The 22212-nt window shown below is 41.7% G+C and overlaps 1 long non-coding RNA gene across 3 annotated transcripts; it reads left to right on the top strand.

Annotated features, from left to right (window-relative positions):
- Positions 1 to 9377: 9377 nt before the first annotated feature.
- On the top strand, positions 9378 to 17687 carry LOC112579169. Of its 3 annotated transcripts, none has more exons than XR_006544983.1 (4): positions 9378 to 10602; positions 14755 to 15002; positions 15532 to 15606; positions 16477 to 17687. It is a non-coding gene; the product is annotated as an uncharacterized LOC112579169 (long non-coding RNA). The 3 variants fall into 3 exon arrangements; XR_003103624.2 differs by having other exon boundaries at positions 9388 to 10602; positions 14755 to 14905; XR_003103623.2 differs by having other exon boundaries at positions 9392 to 10602; positions 14755 to 14905; positions 15532 to 17687.
- The last annotated feature ends 4525 nt before the right edge of the window (positions 17688 to 22212 follow it).

The following is a 22212-nucleotide window of genomic DNA, read 5'->3' on the forward strand; positions in this document are numbered from 1 at the left end:
CAGCTGATATGGAATGACATCTCCCCCAGTTATGACTTGAAACCATACTCCAAAACAAACCAACTCCAGCAGTTTGTTCACTGATTGGCAGCCCACACTAGCCACTGACCAGTTTCCAAGGGACCCAGACTTCCTAGTGGAAAGCGGCTTGTGTTCTAAGGGAGGACAATGTCTGGGAAGGGGCACATGAGCACTGATGACTTTTGGGTCAGGATCCAAAAACTGCATTGCTGCAATTTGCAATGCCATTTGACACGCATAGATGGCAGCAGATGCAGAGGACGGGATAGGTTTGAAGGGGCTGCCATGGGGGGCCCTCTGCAGATGTGAGCTTTGTGTCTGACAGACTTTGGGATTGCTTCTGACAGTGAGAGGAACAACTGGCCTTTGTCTAAACTCTTGTCACGCTAAGTCTGAAAGCAAATGGTGACACATTTGTGATAGCTCAGTTCATTTACCTTGGAAAACACAGATGTCCATAATTAGCCCCAATTATTCAACATGTGGCTTCTCTTCTGTCCTCCTTCCTACTCTGGCTTTTGACAGCTTCTGTATCAAGTAGCTCATGTATAAAGTGTGAACTATATCCATCTTGTGTGTGTGTATGCTAAACTGCTTCAGTTGTATCCAACTCTGTGTAACCCTATTTCCACCTTACTACTCACTAATAGCCCTGGAGAAAGGTTTGTAGGCCAGAGAACTACAATCATTGGCCTGAACAAAGGGATTGGACTAGCCTTGTGTTATGGGTTGACTTGTGTTCCCCTTCAAAAGATATTTTGGAGTCCTAACCCTCAGCACTTCAAAATGTGATTCTATGTGGAAATAGGATCTTTAGAGAGATAATCAAATTACATTGAGGTTATTAGTGTGGGCTCTTATTCAATATGACTTGGTCCTTTAAAAAGGGCACAGAAATAGACATACATAGAGGGAATACCGTGCAAGGCTACCATACATAAGTCAGGTAGAGAGGCCTGGATCAGCTCCTTCCTCATAGTCCTCAAGAGGACCCAAACCTGCCAAAGCCTTGATCTTGAACCTTTAGCTTCTAGAACTTTGAGACAATGCATTTCTGTTGTGCCAGTTACTGGGTTTGTGGTGCTTTGTTATGACTGCCCTAGGAAACTAATAAGGCTTACGTGTTGGCTCAGTGGTAAAGAATCCACCTGCCAATGCAGGAGATGCAGGTTCAATCTCTGGGTTGGAAAGATCCCTTGGAGAAGGAAATGGCAACCCACTCCAGTTTTCTTGCCTAGAAAATCCCATGGACAAGGGATCTGCAGGGCTACAGTCCATGGGGTTACAAAAGAGTCAGACATGACTTAGCAACTCCTATTTCATATCGATCTATTTAGATGAATCCAAATCTGAGGAAATGGAACAGACTGCCCTAGGTCAGGTAATCTTTTCAGTGTTTCGTATAGCAACTCTTTGTCCTTTGCCAGTGTTGGATAATATACAATAATACACAGATTGATGGGCTTCCCTGGTGGCTCAGCGGTAAAGAATTTGCCTGCCATGGAGGAGACAGTGCAAGAGATGCAGGTTCTATCCCTGGTCAGGAAGGTGTCCTGGAGGACAGCATGGCAACCCACTCCAGTAGTCTTACCTGGAGAATGCCATGGACAGAGGAGCCTGGCGGGCTACAGTCCATAGGGTTGCAAAGAGTCGGACACGACTGAAGCAGCTTAGCATACACACACGCACATAGATTGACAGTTCTGTCTCCTCAACTAGACCACACTCCCCTCAGGGACAAAAGCTGTATTTTACTCACTTTAAATTCACAGACCATAAGAGTGTCTGGCTCAGAAGATTCAATAAAAACATAGGAAATAAAATAGTTAATAAATCTTAGCCCTGCTGCCTAAATAGATAATATATTTTAAGAATTCAGTCTGCTTTCATCTCTTCTTGAAAGCTGTCCCCATCTTTTCTATCCCTTGGGATTTCTTCTTTCCTTCAACAAATATTTACTAAGAACCTACTTTGCCTATGTCCCAGGATACAGTAGTAAATTTTAAAATGAAAACAAAACCCCCAACAATCTCTGCCCTCACAAAGTTATATTCTAGTGTGAGAGGTAATGAAAAAGCACAACAATAAGTAAATATAATTCCAGACAACAAATGCTATGAAGGAAATAAGGTGCTGGGTTATCAAATAGGAGTTGCTAGTTCTTTCCAAATTTAAACAAGGATTCCTCTTATATGACTACTCTGAAAAGGGGTTCTAAAGACCTTAAGGCTCTTTACTTGAGTAGCAGAAACGATGACCAGTACATCCAGTGCTCATCAGAAGAAGGTAGGTGAATTTCTTCCTCCCTGTAGTATTTTCACAAATACTTGTGAGTAGCAATCATGGGTCCTAGGCTGAGATATGGAAATAAGACAAGCAAGGTCCTTGCTCAGAGTCTAGTGTGGAAGGAGATATGAAAACAGATATAAAATAGATAAAGAATGACACCGTTTCAGATATCCAGCCTGGGGGAAAGTAACCCTGTGCTGGGTCTGCTGTGTAGGCAAGGTGTTTGCCTGCTATGACCCGGAGTGCTTATTTTCTAGTTACAATTAGAATTATCTGGGGGAACTTTTATATAAGGCCAATGCCTGATCTCAGTCCCAAAGATTCTGATTCTGTATATATGGGGTGAGGGCTGAACACCAATATTGTTTTCAAACTTTTTCCTGGAATTAAAATCTACTTGCATGTTCAGCCTCTACTTTGGTCATATCTGGTCCCTGTCATTTTTCTGTTGTTGTGTTTTTGTTTATTTGCTATGTCTTGTTGTTGTTGTGCTGTCATTTTTCGTTGTTGTGTTTTTGTTTGTTATGTCTTTTTTTTTTTTTTTTTTTTCAAATTAGTGCTCTGAGAATGTCTTTATTTTTTACCCTGTTTCTCTAACTTTTAATTGGCTATCATGACTCAAAGCTACCATCACTTTCTTCAGGAAGTTTCCCATGGTCTTTCCTGGCAGAATTGTGAATCCTTCCCTGTATTTCCATAGCACCGTTTATAATTCTCAGTGATCAGTGTCCAGCTGACTTAGTTTTGGATCTTGGGAAGAATACCAAGACTGAGCTATTCCACCCAGACTGACCTGATGGGGGAGGAGAAATTGGGTGCTGATATCAGAAGGGGGACTGGACACTGAGCCTCAAAACAGCAAATATTCTTGTCAATATTGTATAAATTTTATCATTCTTGAAAGCATTTAAAGTGGCTGTCTTTCTATTATACCTGAGTTTCTTAAGAGCAAATACTACCTGATATAAATCTTTTAATACTTAGCTCCAAGTTAAATTCCTGTGTCAGTGTTTAAGAGAATGGTTCCTCAGTTTTACAGATATGGGCTTATTTTAAAGTCTGTTCTGAATAGCATTTGTCCTTTCTTTCTTTTTTAGGGGAAAACAATCAGAGAACATTTATTACACTGAAGGGTGTACATCTACTATTGCATTTGGCCTTTCTAAAGTGCTTTTACTTTATTTTCTCAGGCCCCCTGAGCTTTTGCACAATGGCTTTTCAAACTATCATCCTCCCGAAAACATCTTTGAGAATCTCTGAATTAGCTGCTTTCCATTTGGCCTCCTGAGAAAGGGATGCTGGAATGTAAGGGTCAATGAGGGAGGGAGACAAGCCGTGTGGCTGGGATCCAAACCCACCAGCCCCAGTGGACAGGTGCCCTCTATCCCTGCCAGAATGGAGATAGGTAACAAGGAGGAAAGTAGGAACTCCCGGACTCCAGGTAAGAGGAGCCCAACTCATGTTTGAACTGATTGGGTTGGCAGACTCCCATGCAGGTAGAAAATGCTGCTTTACTTCTGCCCTATCGGCTGAACTTTCTCTCAGGATCTCTTTTATCTTATATTTAAAAATTGAAGGGAGAAAAAGAGCTGACAGTCAAAGAAGTTTACATTTAATTGCTAGTTTATAAGCAGTTTTCTTGAGTCTTAGGTCACTTCAGAGTTGCTATTTAATGGGTCTTACAGTGACTTCCCAGAGACAGGAAGCATTCCATCAAGCTCACCCCTCCTTTAGGGGCAGACTTGGGTTTGGTTTTATGAACAGTAATTGTTTTTTCATAAGGTGCACTTTGCTTCCACACAGGATGGTATGATTCATAAAATAAAGTGTTTATGCCTTAATTCTTTCCAGGAATAAACCCTATTTCCTGCAACTATGAGTCCTACCAGAAACAAGCTGGTCCTCCTACAATTGTTGTGATCTTGTGTAGCCACATTAAGTGCCTCAGAATGCTTTAGAATGGAAGAATAAAGCAAAGAAGGAGGAGAGCAGAGATGGCAGGGTAGCACCTGTTGGGATTTCCCAAAGAGGATGTCTCCAGCACCCAGATATCCACTAGGGCTATGGGGAGGCAGACAGAGCTGCCAGCTGAACTTCTTATTGGATTGATCATCCCTATAGCAGTTTGCTCTAATGATCAAATCCTTCTTCTCAGCGCTGAAGGATGAAGGGCTTACCTCAGAGCAACTCTTTTGTCCCCCACCCACCTCCCTCATCAGTTGTAACTTATTTGGATAACGGGACAATTTAATTAACTCACTAGAAATAATGCTTCCCTGATGGTTCAGATGGTAAAGAATTCGCCTGTAATGTGGGAGACGTGGGTTCGATCCCTGGGTTGGGAAGATCCCCTGGAGGAGGGCATGGCAATCCCCATGGACAGAGAAGCCTGGCGATCCCCATGGACAGAGAAGCCTGGCGGGCTACAGTCCATGGGGTCACAAAGAGTTGGACACGACTGAGCAACTAAGCACATGGTAGCAATAATGAGTGCTGCAGTGACCTTCCTGACACCCAGCCTTTCCCCTTCTCTCCTCTGTAGTAGCAGAGTCTTTATTTCCTTTGGAGTAAGGGGTACAGGTGACGAGAACCTGCTTATCTACATCTCTCCCATCTGGAACCTCACAGCTGGCTTACAGGAAAGAGTCCAAACTCTTTGGCATGGGATACATCTAGGCAGTATAATCAGAGTGATATTTTGGGGCTAATAATTTGGCAGCAGAAAGTAAAAGCAAGGAGTAAATTAGTTGCCAATTAGAACAGTTTGGCAGGATATGGGCCACACCCAGGAGGACATTGTGCCAGAACAATTATTTAGAGAGAATTTGGCCAAAGAATTTAGTACACTGAGAGCCTTTTAGGAGTCAAGCCTTGTGCTAAGTGCTTTACATATGTTATCTCATTTGTGACAAAAGTAATTCCCTAAGAGCACCCATGCTTTTCTGCTGTGGCACTTTTCACAGCCAGTAACTGTATAGTTGGGGTTCTGTGGCAGCTCAGACAATAAAGAATCTGCCTGCAATAGTTAGTTGTTTTGACATTTGGATCTACTCTCTAAGTATGCAACTATGTGCCTGACAGGTAGTAGATGCTTGAAAAGTTTGTTGAATGAACACATGACTGTGCCTTAGTTAAAACTTGTGGAATGTAGATTTGTGAGAAGAAACCTCATGGAAATTGTAGGAAACCCTGAATAACTAGTGTTCAGGAAGGGGCTGTGCAGGGCAGTTCTGGGGACAGCTCAACCTTCACGTGAGAATTGGCCATTAGTATTACAGCTGCTAATCCTTCTGCAGTATGGCTCTCAGTTTAAATTCTTGAGGGATAGATTCTGATTAGCCCAGTTTGGGTCAGTTGTCCATCAATGACCCAATCAGCTATGACCAAAAGGGCAGAGTCACACAGTGGGAACTGTCTGCAGGGTGTGCCTTACAGAGATTTGTGTTGGATGTTTCCTTCAGGCTTGAGTTATAGTACTGTTGGGCTATGAGTTCAACATTAATGAATCAAAGTCTATATTAAATAAGGTGTCTTTGAACAGAAATACACATAAAATGAGGTTATGCACTGACTGATTGACAAAAACATTGTGACTAGAGTCTAGCAGGGAACATTTATGTCCTCTAGGAACAATGGTTCAATATTTGCTAACTCAGTGTTTGTGGCAAGTGTATAGAATATAACTACTGCAACAAATGGAGTCAACTGTAGTTGGAAATGTATATTTCTACCAGCAATGTGTAAGAGTTTCCAATGAGCCACATTCTTGAAAATATTTATTAAATTTTAAATGTTTTTTAAACAGATGAAAAAATTTTGCCCATCTGGTAGTGTGTAGTAATATATATGGTGATATTTTTTTCCAGTCCATGACTTGCCTCTTCATTTTTAAAAAAAATTAAAGTATAGTTGATGTACAACATCATGTTAGTTTCAGCTGTATGGCAAAGTGATTCAGTTTTACTTAGTTTTACTCTTTTTCGGATTCTTTTCCCTTGTAAGCTATTACAAAATATTGACTATAGTTCCCTGTGCTATGCAGTAGTGTATACATTAATCCTCAATTCCCAATACCTGTTCATTTTTATCAACTACATATACATATCTTTCTCCTCCTCCCCTCCCCCTCCTTCTTCTTTTTCAAGAAGGTCTTGGTTCTCCTACGTCCTTTGCATTTTCATATATGTTTTAGAACACACTTGTCAATTTCCACTAAAAATTCTTATGGGATCATAATTGCCATTGTATTGAATCTATAGTTCAATTTGGAGAAAAATGTCATCTTAACAATTTTGATACCTCATTTTTAAACAATGAAAGAACCCTGTGGAGTTTGGTGTGAGTGACAACAATAAAAAATAAACATTTCAGTCACTGTGATGTTTTTCCACTGAAAACTAGCTCACATCTATCCTCTTCCTCAGGTAGGAAATGTTCCCATGGTAAATGTCCAAACAATATAGAGCCTCTCTTTACCTCCTATTTGTTCTGAAAAGAACTTCCTTTTTCTTCACTGAGTACATTGTTTACCCAATCAGAAAAACAAAAGAGAAAAGACAAACAGGAAAATAATTAAAAGAACAATTACTGCACGTTTTGGTATGAATATTATGGGTTAAGATTGAGAAAGTAATTTTTCTCTTAAATAGGTATTTTAGATTTGTCTTACTCATTCAATAATATCAACTTCCTCTAATATTCCCTGGCATTCTGAAGGAAGTTTTAAATAAACATTATTTTCTTTTATAAACAAATGTCTTCTCTTATGAGGCTGCTATAAAACAGAATACAGAGGGTATAACAGAGGCTATGCATGAATCACTTGCCATAGGTTTCTATACTTCGAAATAAAGATGCATATAAGTCACAAATTCATTTTAAAGATAGTAAGTTCAGCAAATCTGGAAAACTCAGCAGTGGCCACAGGACTGGAAAAGGTCAGTTTTCATTCCAATCCCAAAGAAAGGCAATGCCAAAGAATGCTCAAACTACCGCACAATTGCACTCATCTCACACGCTAGTAAAGTAATGCTCAAAATTCTCCAAGCCAGGCTTCAGCAATATGTGAACCGTGAACTTCCTGATGTTCAAGCTGATTTTAGAAAATGCAGAGGAACCAGAGATCAAATTGCCAACATCTGCTGTATCATGGAAAAAGCAAGAGAGTTCCAGAAAAGCATCTATTTCTGCTTTATTGACTATGCCAAAGCCTTTGACTGTGTGCATCACAATAAACTGTGGAAAATTCTGAAAGAGATCAGAATACCAGACCACCTGACCTGCCTCCTGAGAAATTGTATGCAAGTCAGGAAGCAACAGTTAGAACTGGGCATGGAACAACAGACTGATTCCAAATAGGAAAAGGAGTACGTCAAGGCTGTATATTGTCACCCTGCTTATTTAACTTATATGCAGAGTACATCATGAGAAATGCTGGACTGGAAGAAGCACAAGCTGGAATCAAGATTGCTGGGAGAAATAGCAATAACCTCAGATATGCAGATGATACCACCCTTATGGCAGAAAGTGAAGAGGAACTCAAAAGCCTCTTGATGAAAGTGAAAGTGGAGAGTGAAAAAGTTGGCTTAAAGCTCAACATTCAGAAAACGAAGATCATGGCATCTGGTCCCATCACTTCATGGGAAATAAATGAGGAAACAGTGGAAACAGTGTCAGACTTTATTTTTCTGGGCTCCAAAATCACTGCAGATGGTGACTGCAGCCATGAAATTAAAAGACGCTTATTCCTTGGAAGGAACGTTATGACCAACCTAGATAGCACATTGGAAAGCAGAGACATTACTTTGCCAACAAAGGTTCGTCTAGTCAAGGCTATTATGGTTTTTCCTGTGGTCATGTGTGGATGTGAGAGTTGGACTGTGAAGAAGGCTGAGCACCGAAGAATTGATGCTTTTGAACTGTGGTGTTGGAGAAGACTCTTGAGAGTCCCTTGGACTGCAAGGAGATCCAGCCAGTCCATTCTGAAGGAGATCAGCCCTGGGATTTCTTTGGAAGGAATGATGCTAAAGCTGAAACTCCAGTTACTTTGGCCACCTCATGCGAAGAGTTGACTCATTGGAAAAGACTGTGATGCTGGGAGGGATTGGGGGCAGGAGGAGAAGGGGACGACAGAGGATGAGATGGCTGGATGGCATCACTGACTCGATGGACGTGAGTCTGAGTGAACTCTGGGAGTTGGTGATGGACAGGGAGGCCTGGCGTGCTGTGATTCATGGGGTTGCAAAGAGTTGGACACAACTGAGCGACTGAACTGAACTGAACTGAACTGAAGTTCTGATTACCTACTAGAATTATACTGATCTATAGTCTTAGGAGTTTTTTGTTTTGTTTTGTTTGTTTTAAATCTGAACTGGTCAGGAGCCAGTCACAGATCTCTGTTAAGTTGATAATGAGCATCTTCCATTTTGAGGTTCATCTCTCTCCATGCCTCTGAACATTTTATAAACAGATGATGCTTTGGACTCATTAGTAGCACTAGTGCTTTAAGTTGTTTTTATAACTAATTAACCAGGGAGTAAATGAGATCCTGCTATGCCAGGTGACAAGGGGCAGGAAAAGGATGTACCGGATATGGTTTCTGCTGTTATAATTCTACAGCATACTTGGGCAGACAGAACCCAGATGCCCATAACATTCCATGGAGTATCATAGAGCATACGTATTACAGACCCTTAGGGGAGAATTTACATTTTAAAGCATGACAATCTCAATACACACCCAGTAAGAGCACAATACACTAGAAAAGGGAGTCTCTGACTCTTTCTTTGGAGATTGCATTAGCCATTTTATTTTCGGCTCTTATCTGAAAGTATGTGTTTATGTATTTATTTGCTCTCTTACATTTTTGTCTGTCTACTCTCATGTAAGTTTCATGAGGAGCTCAGGTTCAATATCAGGAGAAAAGCTTATAAATGACAGTTACAAATTGTGGGATCCATGATTTATAAAAGGGATGTTCTCTGTCTTACTGGAGTCAGAGGGATCTTCCCAGAAGAGGTGACATTCACCCTGTGTGAGAAGTCCCAAGGGTGCATTTGCAAAAGTGGGTTGATACGTCAAAAGGAGTACATAGTTAACATTTTGTTAGATATTGCTAAATTGCCACCTTTAGTTTTGATGAGTGAGCAGGCGTTTATCTGGCATATAAAGGTGTAACAAAGGGGTGATATTCCAGGCACAGGGAGCAGCAGGAACAAAGACACAGCATGTGCAAGTGATCATGCAGTCTGGTGGGGTATATGGTAGGGAGTGGGCAGACTAAAATAATTTAGGGCCAGGTCAAGAATTGGGTGAGCTGAGGCATCAGGGCAAATCTCTCAGAAGTAATCTGAGAGAAGTAATAGGATAAATCTCTCAGAAGTAATAGGATAGAAGGCAAAGGTGAGTAGGGGCATGAATCCGTTTCTGTGGATGGTATCTTTCCTGCTGCCTCCCTCTCTCCCTGCCTGCTTACTTGGTTTCCCGAGTGCCTGCCTTGCCCTCCTGCCCTCACACATTTATTGAACACCAGTTGCATGCCAGGCACTACTGTAGGCACTGCTTCTTGCTCTCATAGTATCTGCCTTCTAGTGGGGAAGACATACAATCAACAAGAGAATGAAGGAAGGGAGGAAGAGAGGAAGGGAGGAAGAGAGGAAGGGAGGAAAGGAATCTGGGAGGCAGGAGTGCTGTGAGGGAAATCATGCAGAGAAGGGTAGTGTGGGGTGACAAAGAGGTGGCCCTGGCGACCTGGAAGGTGGATGCTGCTCACTCACTTCCTGCCTAAGTCCCATCCCTGCCCTGTCTGTCCCAGACATCACTGCTCACCCAGGGCACTGGGATTTCCCTCCTCTCTGAACTTGACTTCTGATTTCATGGTATGTATTTCTCATGCTTCTTGTTTTCATTTCCCATCTCCCCTCTTTGACTGTAAGCTCCTTGAGGGCAGGGCTGAGTTGTTTTTACATGTTTGGCTCCTACGCTAGAGTCCAGTGCCTTGAAGCACAGAAACTTGATTTTAAAAAACAAAAAACAAAATCTCCATTGTTGAAAAACTTAGCAAGTTTACATTTTCTGTTTTTTCTTTTTCTCTTGTTTCTGAGGTTGTTTGCATGATACATGGTCACCACTCCTGAAGAATACTTTTGCTCCTGCTGAGTCGTCCTGCCTGTGCCTTCCATCGTTGCAGGAACAGCCACGTTGTCCGGCTGGCGATAAATGAAGGGCCTCCCTGGTTGGGCTCCTCAGCTCATAATGAGGATTCCCAGCAGGCCTGGATGGATCTGAAGTAATGTGAGCCTGCTGTCCCACCAATGTCTTTAATAATAAATGACAAAGAAGGCAGAGGGTGTGACATATTCATTTCTTTATTATGAAATGTCCCTGTAAATTTTCAGTGCCCACATTTAAAGTAAAAAAGAAAGCAAATTGAGCTTTGGGGCCTCTGGTTGTATATCATGAAACAGTTTCCGCTTGGAGTGAGAAAATGACTTTTGGGGATCAGAGGATTTTCTAGAGATTATGGAGGCACCTCATTTGGGGGTTTAATTGCAGACTTTCAGTAAGGGTGATGTTAGATTATTCATGACCAGTTGATTTAAATGGGGAATGAATTATGATGAGAAATATGAGTTATAGTCCCCCTGAAGAACTTTGGCTTAAAACTCAACATTCAGAAAACTAAGATCAGGGCATCTGGTCCCATCACTTCATGGCATATAGATGGGGAAACAGTGGAAACAGTGAGAGACTTTATCTTTTTGGGCTCCAAAATCACTGCAGATAGTGACTGCAGCCATAAAATTAAAAAGACACTTGCTCCTTGAAGAAAAGTTATAACCAACCTAGACAGCATATTAAAAGCAGAGACATTACTTTGCCAACAAAGGTCTGTCTAGTGAAAGCTATGGTTTTTCCAGTAGTCATATATGGATGGAGAGTTGGACTATAAAGAAAGCTGAGCACTGAAAAATGGATGCTTTTGAACTGTGGTATTGGAGAAAACTCTTCAGAGTCCCTTGGACTGCAAGATTCAACCAGTCCCTCCTAAAGGAGATCAGTCCTGGGTGTTCATTGGAAGGACTGATGCTGAAGCTGAAACTCCAATACTTTGGTCATCTGATGTGAAGAACTGACTCATTTGAAAAGACTCTGATGCTGGAAAGGTTGAAGGCGGGAGGAGAAGGGGATGACAGAGGATGAGATGGTTGGATGGCATCACCGACTCAATGGACATGAGTTTGAGTAAATTCCAAGAGTTGGTGATGGACAGGGAGGCCTGGCGTGCTGCAGTCCATGGGGGCTCAAAGAGTCGGACATGACTGAGTGACTGAAGTGAACTGACTGAAGACCTTCAGAAAATTGTAACTCTCCGTCTTTGTAGGAGAAGTTACCTTTTTCCAGCTTGTCAGTACAGACTTTGTGGTAACAGATTCTAGAAACATGGTGTCAGAACTGGAAAGAGCACCAGTGATCCAGTCTCTTCCTCTTGTAGATGTGAAAGTGAGATCAGAGCCATAAAAGGACTTACTGAAGATCCCTCGGCCAGGCAGTGGTTAATGCTTATGGATTAGGTCTTGTGACCTGTTTGCATTTTCCTCTATTACGGAGATGTGATGACAAAGAGCTTGGTGGACTGTCAAGTCTTAAGTGAGTTACTGGCTCCCCATCATCTCCATGGGCTGTCTCTAATCTTAGCCTGACCTCCCTAGGCCTTAGCTTACTCGGTGACATTAGTTGATGTCCAGGTTCTCTTCTGTTTCTAAAATTTCATTCCTTCATGGCTCTGTGTTGTGCTTAATCACGCAATCGTGTCCGACTCTTTGCGACCCCATGGACTGTAGCCCATCAGGCTCCTCTGTCCATGGGATTCTCCAGGCAAGAATACTGGAGTGGGTAGCCATTCCCTCCTCCTGGGGATTGTCCCAACCCAGGGAGAGATAGAGGTTGAAAGAACCTTGGAATTCATCAAGAACTTCTTAAGTTTTGCCTCCACTGACTCCTCCTTCAGTCTCATCTCTCACCATCTTGTGCCCATCCCATTCCCTGACCTACCAGTGCAGCTCCCCAGGTGCCCAGCATCCTGCCTCTCAGAGCATCTGTCTGATATGCCCTTGGCTATCCTTGCCCTGTTAGGTCCTACTTCTTCTTTAAGGCTCCGTTTGAGCATTACCTTCTCAGAAAGACTTTCTTCTTCTTCTTCTTCTTTTTTTTTTTTCCAATAATTTTGCTTATTTATTTATTGGCTGTATGGGGCATTCATTGCTGTGTGAGCTTTTCTCCAGTTGTGGTGAGCAGGGGCTACTTTCTATTTGTGGTGCTCAGGCTTCTCTTTGAGGTGGCCTCTCTTGTTGCTGAGCACTCTAGGGCAAGCTGGCTTCAGTAGTTGTGGTTCCTGAGTTCTAGAGCCTGAGCTCAGGAGTTGTGGTACACAGGCTTAGTTGCTCTGTGCCATGTGGGATCTTCCACAGTCCAGGGATCAAACCCTTGTCTCCTGCACTGGCAGGTGGATTCTTTACCGCTGAGCCGCCAGGGAAGCCGCAGGAAGGCTTTCTTGATGTCCTCTTGTAGGCTGCCCCAGCACCCAGTGCCTCTTGCTACCACCGTGTTTATCACAACACTGCATGGAAACTGTCTACTCAGATTTCTCTCTCTTTATACACTGCGAACTCCTCAGCTCAATACCAGTACCTGTACTGTGTCTGGAAACGTAGGAGAGGCTCAGTAAATGTTTGTTTAATAATATGTATTGATAGATTGCTGATGAGCTTTCTCTAAAATAACAACAGTTTGACACTTACGTCCATGCCTTGTCTTTGAAGACTTTGACTTCTGGGCATTGGCTGGTGGGAGTAGCCAATTGGTGGCTTGGATAGAGTAATGACGGTGTTAAGATTTATCCCTTGGTGCCATTTTGCTAATGGAGGAGCTGAAGGTGAATGACTTCTGAGCCTTCATCACAGGACAGCATGGAGCTTAGTCATTTAGCATCTGGCCAAACCGTGTTTCAAGGAGGGTGCTCCAGAAAGATACATTGCAGACCCTATAGAAAGCATAGCCTCTCCCAGGTTTACAAGGTCTAGTGTACACTGGCAGCCTCTTTAGAGTTCTGGGGATATGGGTGTGAGGCTTCTCGCTGCAGCTGGAAGATGGAAAGAGGTCAGCCATTCTTTGAAATTCTCAGAAGTTTTCCTCTCTGAGTTTGCTGAGTGGTTTCTAATGTGTGTGAATGCAGGCTGTCGCTAATTGCTGCTGATTGCTGGGAAACTGCTGGTAATAGCAAGTGACTGTCCTGGCAGCAGCCAAGGCCTATCCCAAGATAGCTGGTGTGGGGATAGAATGGTGTAGGCGGTGCTGGGGTGCCTGCACCCAGAAGCCGAGGACACCCAGGAAGCCCAACAATCCACTGAGCAAAGGGGAGCCAGAGGGAAAAGCTCTTTGGGAGCCCAAGGCCACCAAAATGTGGGAACAGAGGGCATGATTCCAGCAGGAATTGGAACTCTGCTGTGTTAAATTTTACATTAAATGATGAGTGGAAGTTGGTTACTAAGCTTGAGGAAAGTTGCTTCTCAATACCTCAGCATGTCGGGATTCTCAAAGGAGTCCAGGATAAAATAAGAGAAGTAATGCCAAAAGGAAACATGGAAATTTAAGATTTTGATAACATAATCAAGATTAATGGAGAGTATGCCCATGACATGGAACAGAAAGGCAGTCCAGACTATTGAGATCATCTAGTCACTGATGGCCCTCTCCCCTCTCTCCAGCACAGTTATGAGGGGGCTTTTCCCGGCCACTCACTTTCCCTTCTTCTCCAGGGCTGGGGTGGAGATGGGGAGAGAGGCACATGCATTTCTGGAGCTCACCAAATGCCTTGTAGTAGGCTTTAGGGACATAACATGAAACGAGATGGAGTTTAGAGTGTTTTAAACTTTAAATCCTAATCTTTAGTCCTTCCTGCTTTTTCTTTATTCATCTGAAAATTTAATCTAGCTAGTGATCCTGCCTAGTTTGAGCAAACTCTGGGAGATAGCAAAGGATAGGGAAGGCTGGCATGCTGCAGTGCATGGTGTTGCAAAGAGTTGTTCATGACTGAGAGACTAAACAAGAAAAGTGACCTTGCCTGGATGCCATTTCCTTTCTTTGGCTGGGATGGGATGTGTGTGTGTGTGTGTCTGAGGCAGGTGCATGATGTTCCACTAGGAAGGTCAGGGTCCTTTCTGGGTAATTGGGGGTCAAAAGCAGACATGAAGGGACAGAAGGCTTGGCTCGGGGGGCCTTTAGATCAAGAGGGCCTCTGGGACCTGGTTGAGCTAGTTACTCTTTGCTGGAGTGAAGTCCTATCTAAGACAAGCATACTTGATCGGTGATTGCATCAGTTGGGATTATAGCAGGAATAGGTGAAATGGTTAGTTGGAGAGAGTTTAATGAGTGGATTTTTTCCAGAGACATGGATAGGACCAAGGAAATCAGTGAAGGATGAAGCACCCAGAGAACAGCAACAGTGGAGAGTGCCTTCTGATGACAATTGGCAATCGCACAGAGCTGCCACTTGAGGACAATGTACCAGCTGAAGACTGAACATCTGACTACCGTGGTACATCTGTCTCTTCTCACTGGAACATCTACAGGCATTATTAAACCCACTTTACAGATGAGGCATGTTAAGGCCTTTACCCAATACCACACCTCCAGTAAGTGGGGAGACAGACTTGAATGCAGATCTGTCTGAATCTAAATGTCATGTCCTTGTAACCATTATATCTCTCATTCAAGGGCGTAGGAGGTGAAGGCAGGGGTGGCATCATCCTTACCTGTCCCTTTTATTATGAAAGCAAAAACTACTGTGTCACCCCCAGCAGACTTCTGCTTGTTTCTTACTGGCCAGAACTGTGTTTCATGATCCACTGCACGGCCCCTGTACAGGCCTGCCACCCACTCCTCCAGCTGCAAAGCAGCATCTGGCTTTTCCATCCTGTGTACTGGGAAGTGAAAAGGGAATAGAAGTGAGAATAGTTCTCAGATCTGCCAACGAGTGACTGACTTCTTGTTTCCACAAGTTTGTTTGTTTGTTTGTTTGTTTTTTGTGACACAGTCTTTCTTTAGATAATCTGACACATTCCACCTGGTTTGGGTCCATCATTGCAAGACTTCACTTTCTGGGCATGTAAGGTGACGGCATCTTTCTGATCTATTGTGTATTGCTTTATCCTCTCTCTGCAGAGCTCCGAGTGAGGCAAGATGGGGAAGAATGAGAACTAGAGCTCAGCTACAAGAGTTGTGTGTGCCAGGAGGGAGGTAAGAAAACTGGTCCTGGGTGATGAGTACCACAGAGCAGGAGGTGAACAAAACCCAAATATCCCAGAGAGTAGGCCAGTGGTTTCCCTGGGGAATGTGAAGGGAGCTACTAACAAGCCCCAGCGTCCCAGGAGCCAAGTCTCCCTAGTATCCAGGGTTCCTCCCAGCTTGCATCTGCCCACAAGGATCTCATGTACCACTGTCAGGGATCTGGCTGAAGTCTCAACAGCCTATGTTTACCACTGTCCTGTGGGGAACAGGATACTGTTCCCAATCAGTTCCTATCTTGCTTGTTTCAAACTCAGAATCATTGTGACATGAGCCTTTGGGTGGGGACTTTGAAATCTTGTTTTCTCTAAAGAAGTAGTTTTCAAAAACATTTGATCTTGATCCACAGTAAGAAATATATTTCACATTAAAATGCAGTATATATATGTGTTAATATGCACACATATGTGGAACTGAGATAGGTTTCCGTGAAATTTACCCTTACCACATTTGATGATCTCTAGTGTGGCCCATTCCATTTCACTTAAAATATGTTAATCACAACACAGTAAACTGTTGTATATCCCACAAATGGGTCCTGACCCATAGCAGGAAAAAGTAGTCTTGAAGCATTCAGGCTTGAGTTTTGTTCTTTGGCTGTCAGGGCCTTGTGCCACCTTGGGAGCAAACCTGCCCTCCCTGAGCCGATGAAACCCATTTCCTGACAACAACTGAATGCTTTAATTTCCTCCTCACAGAGGGACCAGAAATGAACTGGCATTTCCTGGGGAATCCAAAGACTTATGATGTAAATAACTTGCATGTATTTCTTCATGTAGTTCTCATCCTATCCATTTGATATTTGAATTCTCCTTTCACAAGTGAAATTAAAGAAATTGAATGATTCATCAGTGGTCTCGAAGGTAATAACTGGGAAAACTGGCACTTCAACCTGAGACTGCAGCTTCAAGACCAAGTACCTTTCTTCTGTATCAATCAGATTCCTATCCCCAGGGCTCTCCTATATAGCAACTCTGGAGCTTGAATTCCTTTTCCATTTTCCCTCCTGAATCCCAAACCCTCTCTTTGCTATATATATACCGCTGGAATAATTTGAAAGTAAAGATTTTATGTAGCAAACAATGTCCTCTACGTGTGTGGCAATCATCCTTAGCCTCATGAGTATATATAACCTTGTCTTATCCTCATGAGTATTTCTCAGTAACATTTTGATGGATGCAAGAGCTGACACGGCAGAAGCAGTTGTCTGTTGTGTTGTCTCCAATGACACATGACAATCTTCCTTCTTAATTAGGAACAGGATGTATGCATGATTTATATCTGCAAGCTATGACTCTCCAAGAGGTGAAGTCTCAGTTGTTAGTATTTGAAATATCCTCTATAAACCCTAAAGTTAGTACAACAGAATGTGAATGGCATAATGGCAGATACATCAGCTTTTGTCTGACATAATAAAAAGAATAAAAGTTCTTTTTACCCTATAACCTGTTTATGTATGAAATAAATGTGCCAATATATGGCATCTAGAGATATCTAGAATCATAGAATTTGAAAGTTTTAATGATCTCTGTTGAAGTTTGAGGTCAGTGTCTTTGTGCTTGAAGGATATTTTCTAATGGATTGGGGGTGGTAGTGCTAAAAGGAACATGAATCATGCATGAATAAGGAAGAAAATCTCCTAGAATTCTTTTGAGGGAATGGAAGCTTGATTACTTAAAAAATATAATAATTATAAAACAAATGCACATTTATTATAAACAGTTTTGAAACAAAAAAAGGTATATGGTAGCAAATAATATGCTTTTAATACCCAGAGTTAACTGTTAAAATTTTAGATATATTTCATTTTGTCTTTTTAATACCTCTCAAATAAACACAAGGGTTCATATGTTTACACAATTAGGATCAAGTTCATCATACTGAAATGTAGTTCCATATCTCTGCTTTTCTTTAAAAAAATTATATTAATGAAGAACTTTCCCCAGTGCTGCTATATATTCTCTGGAAATATATATTTTAAAATCTATTCCTTTCCTGGACATTATGGGGTTTTTTAGGATATTAAAAATATATAGTCAACTATTGCTTTGTTTTTACCTGCAAAATTGTAAAATTTCTACATATAGGAAAAGCAGTGCAAGAAGTTAGAAAACATTGAGAATATAAACAGTTCTTGTAAAAACAGTTTTAACATTACCGTTGCCTGCTTGCAATCATTTTGCTTATGAAGGCCCCTTTTTTTTTTTTTTTTTGCTTTGTTTCTTGATAGCACAGGTATTTGTTCTGCATATATTTGGCTTTATACCACACACTTCTTCCAAACTCCTCCTTTCTGTCCCTGATTGCAGTGCTACCCCTGTCCCTTTGATGATTGATGTTAGCTTTTGGTGCTGATCAATTAAATCACTAGTGTCAACTTCAGAAAGAATGCCTTTTATTAATGACATTCTTTGACTAATAGATTTTGCTTTAAATGTCATGTTTCCATGTTAAGACATTTCATTAAGACCTAAAGTGTTTCAGTAAGTTGCAATAAAGTTTATTTCAAAAAGAAAGGAATTTGAAAGGAAAAAACCCCAATTTTTTTCCTACATGACCATTCACCTCATGGCTCAACAAAGCAAACGTCACCAGAAGTTGACCTGAGTTTGGTGCTGGGTGGGCAGTGATACTCCTGGTCTGAACCCTAGGACGGCCTGTGGTGGCTGCCTTTAATTGTTGACCATGACTGGAGCTTTTTTGATCATTTTGTTTATACTCAATATTCCTCATAGAGCTCTAATTTCCTCTCTGTGTTATGTTGCTACTGAACTAATCGTTAAAGTGATTTTCCACAAGGCACAAAAACAGAGATCTCCCACAGTTACCTGGGAAGTTGTTACAATTGCTGGTCGTGGGCCTTAATTCTGGAGATTCTGACTCAGCAAGTCTGGGATGGGGTCCACAACTGGAGAACAACCCTCCTGGGAGGGGGCTGGGGAGCTTTATCAACTCTTCCCTCTATTCTACTAGAATAGAAGTTAAAACAACAAAGTCTGAAAACAGCTTTTCAAAAAAATGCTGTGCTTATTCCATGCTAATATAAGCTTCAGAAAAGTAATGACTTTCAGAAGCTTACAAGAGGTGACTGTATAACACCGGGTAGTTACCAGCTGCTTCACTTCTGGAAAAACTGTGAGATGTTTTGTCCACTCTTTCTGCCTTCCTTCTGTCCTACTTTGTCCACAATGTCTCAGCAATTGAATCAGCATTCTCTTATGATGTGTTGGGTGATGCCAGTGTATGTTTTCATGAAAAATGAGAAAGGGGGCATAAATACTTCATTAGTTTTTACAAGAGCATAAAAATAGTAATGTGCTTCACAATTTTTGGTGTGGAGGGATCATCCTACACTGACATATAAATATGCTATTCCTTCTAAGTGGGTTGTTAGGATAAGGAACGTAAGTTATTTAAAACAATGTGTGCATTATGTTTTTATGTTTCAGATAATTCAGTCTAGACATATAAGTGTGTGTGTATGAATTGTTTGAAATTCATTCCAGTTTGGGCAGTTAGCCTAGGCTGCATGCTTGTTTCTAGAATGGTTTGTTGATATACAATGAAACAACACATTTTACAGACAGCCCCTCAACCTTTCCAGCCATCTTGGATGAAAATGGGACTAGACATTTTGTTAATGCTACAAATGAGCTCTCCTTGGTGAAATTAATAGTTTGCTATTTTGTACAATGGTTTTAGAATTTTTTGTTGAAATTACTGGTCTTTAAGATATATGGATTGATCAAAATATTTTAGAGAAACTCTCCAATTCTGCCTGAAAGGGTACAAGAAACTAGAAAGCCTACCTCCCTCATGTGTGGAGTTGGTGCCTGAGACTTGAATACAATATGTTCTTATGTTCCCACAGTTTAGAAAATTCTGGTCATTTGAGGTTGACTGAGAGGTTAACTGAATTTTGCCTCTAGTTTTTTTTTTTTTTTTTTTTGGTTTGGTTTGGTGTTAGTTGCTCAGTCATGTCCAAACCTTTGCAACCTCCTGGACTGTAGCTGGCCAGGCTCCTCTGCCAATGGAATTCTCTAGGCAAGAATACTGGACTGGGTTGCCATTGCCTTCTCCACGGTATCTTCCCAACCCAGGGATCAAACCTGGGTCTTCCCCACTGTAGACAGATTTATGTGTTTTTTTTTGAATTTTTTTAATGCAAGGTGTGGTCAGAGCATTTAAGACAGAGGCTGGACTTCATCTAGCTAAGACAACAGATTGCTTTTGTGCCAAATGCCAATAAATGTCTGTATTAGTTGTAAAATTTAATCTGAAAACTGCTTTATCTATAAGCTGACACAAAATTCAAGCATTTATTAATAATCTGATACAAATGTACTTTCATATAACACTTATAATATCAAGATTTAAATGGAAAATCTTTTGAATTATTAAAAGAACCATTCCACATTACAAAAAAATTTTTTCTTTGCCTTAAATTGAAGCTCAATTTTCTGATGAGAGGAATCAGAATAAACACATGTTCAACTTAAATTTTATGATAGCTATTATATATTAAGAGAATTTCAGAAAGATGTCTACTTCTGCTTCATTGACTATGCTAAAGCCTTTGACTGTGTGGATCAAAACAAACTGTGGAAAATTCTTCAAGTGATGGGAATACCAGACCCCCTTACCTGCCTTCTGAAAAATCTGTATGCAGGTCAAGAAGCAACAGTTAGAACCGGACATGGAATAACGGACTAGATCCAAATTGGGAAAGGAGTACTCTCACCCTCGGAGAAGGCAATGGCACCCCACTCCAGTACTCTTGCCTGGAAAATCCATGGACAGAGGAGCCTGGTGGGCTGCAGTCCATGGCGTCGCTAAGAGTTGGACATGACTGAGCAACTCCACTTTCACTTTTCTCTTTCATGCACTGGAGAAGGAAATGGCAACCCACTCCAGTGTTCTTGCCTGGAGAATCCCAGGGACGGCGGAGCCTGGTGGGCTGCCATCTGTGGGGTCACACAGAGTCAGACACGACTGAAGCGACTTAGCATTAGCATTAGCATTGTCACCCTGCTTATTAACTTGTATGCAGAATACATCATGTGAAATGCTGGGCTGGATGAAGCACAAGCTGGAATTAAGATTTCAGGGAGTAATATCAATAACCTCAGATATGCAGATGATACCACCCTTATGGCAGAAAATGAAGAGGAACTAAACAGCCTCTTGATGAAAGTGAAAGAGGAGAGTGAAAAAGCTGGCTTAAAACTCAACATTCAAAAAACGAAGATCATGGCATTTGGTCCCATCACTTCATGGCAAATAGATGGGGAAACAATGGAAACAGTGACAGATTTTATTTTCTTGGGCTCCAAAATCACTGCAGATGGTGACTGCAGCCATGAAATTAAAAGATGCTTACTCCTTGGAAGAAAAGCTATGACCAACCTAGACAGCATATTGGAAAGCAGAGACATTACTTTGCCAACAAAGGTCCATCTAGTCAAAGCTATGGTTTTTCTAGTAGTCACGTATGGATGTGAGAGTTGGACCATAAACAAAGCTGAGCACCGAAGAACTGATGCTTTTGAATTGTGGTGTTGGAGGAGACTCTTGAGAGTTGCTTGGACTGCAAGGAGATCCAACCAGTCCATCCTAAAGGAAGTCAGTCCTTAATATTCACTGGAAGGACTGATGCTGAAGCTGAAGCTCCAATACTTTGGCCACCTGATGCGAAGAACTGACTCATTAGAACAGACCCTGATGCTGGGAAATATTAAAGGCAGAAGGAGAAGGGGATGACAGAGGATGAGATGGTTGGATAGCATCATATCAATGGATATGAGTTTGAGCAAGCTCTGGGAGTTGGTATGAACAAGGAAGCCGGGAATATTACAGTCCATGGGGGTCACAAAGAGCTGGACAGAACTGAGCAACTGAACTGAAATGACTGATTATATATTTATCTGAAAATAAATGTATTCATCTAACAATATAATGGCTAGCTGATGCTTTGTCTTCTCAAAATGCTTGTGCTGATAGTCTTCCTATTATTTTAAATTCTTCACTAAATAGCTATGGAAAAAACACTTTCACTTCTGAGAAGAAAGAGTAGACATACTTTTCCTCATTTCATCTGCTTAGTACAATCCCATATCCTGGACAATATATATAAAGCAAACACAAGATTTTGAAAGATGAAAAAAAGAAGGCAGACAGCTAGGAACCTCGGAGCCCAGTGAGCAACATAACGGTCAGTTTCCTGGGTTTTCTTTTTGTCTCATATATCCCAGACTTGGAACTTAATGACCTGGTAAGCCAGAACCACTGCCAAGTTCAGACAAAAAAAGCCCCAGCATAAGTCTGCTCTCTCTAGCCAAATGATCAGGAAAGGGGAAACTTAGGAAGACAGAAAATGTGTAAACAATAACTGCTTCACCCCAGCTAAACACCACAGAAAACCCATGAGTCACCTTCACCTACTCAAGAAAAAATTCCTACCCTCCCCTCACTTCAGCAAGGAAGTCCCTTGACCAGAGTGGGTCGGAGGAGACCGAGTGGAGAGTTGGGACTTCCGTCACTGCCCAGTGGCAATGAGAC

The sequence above is a fragment of the Bubalus bubalis genome, chromosome 15, assembly GCF_019923935.1.
Source record: "Bubalus bubalis isolate 160015118507 breed Murrah chromosome 15, NDDB_SH_1, whole genome shotgun sequence".
Classification (NCBI taxonomy): Eukaryota; Metazoa; Chordata; class Mammalia; order Artiodactyla; family Bovidae; genus Bubalus; species Bubalus bubalis.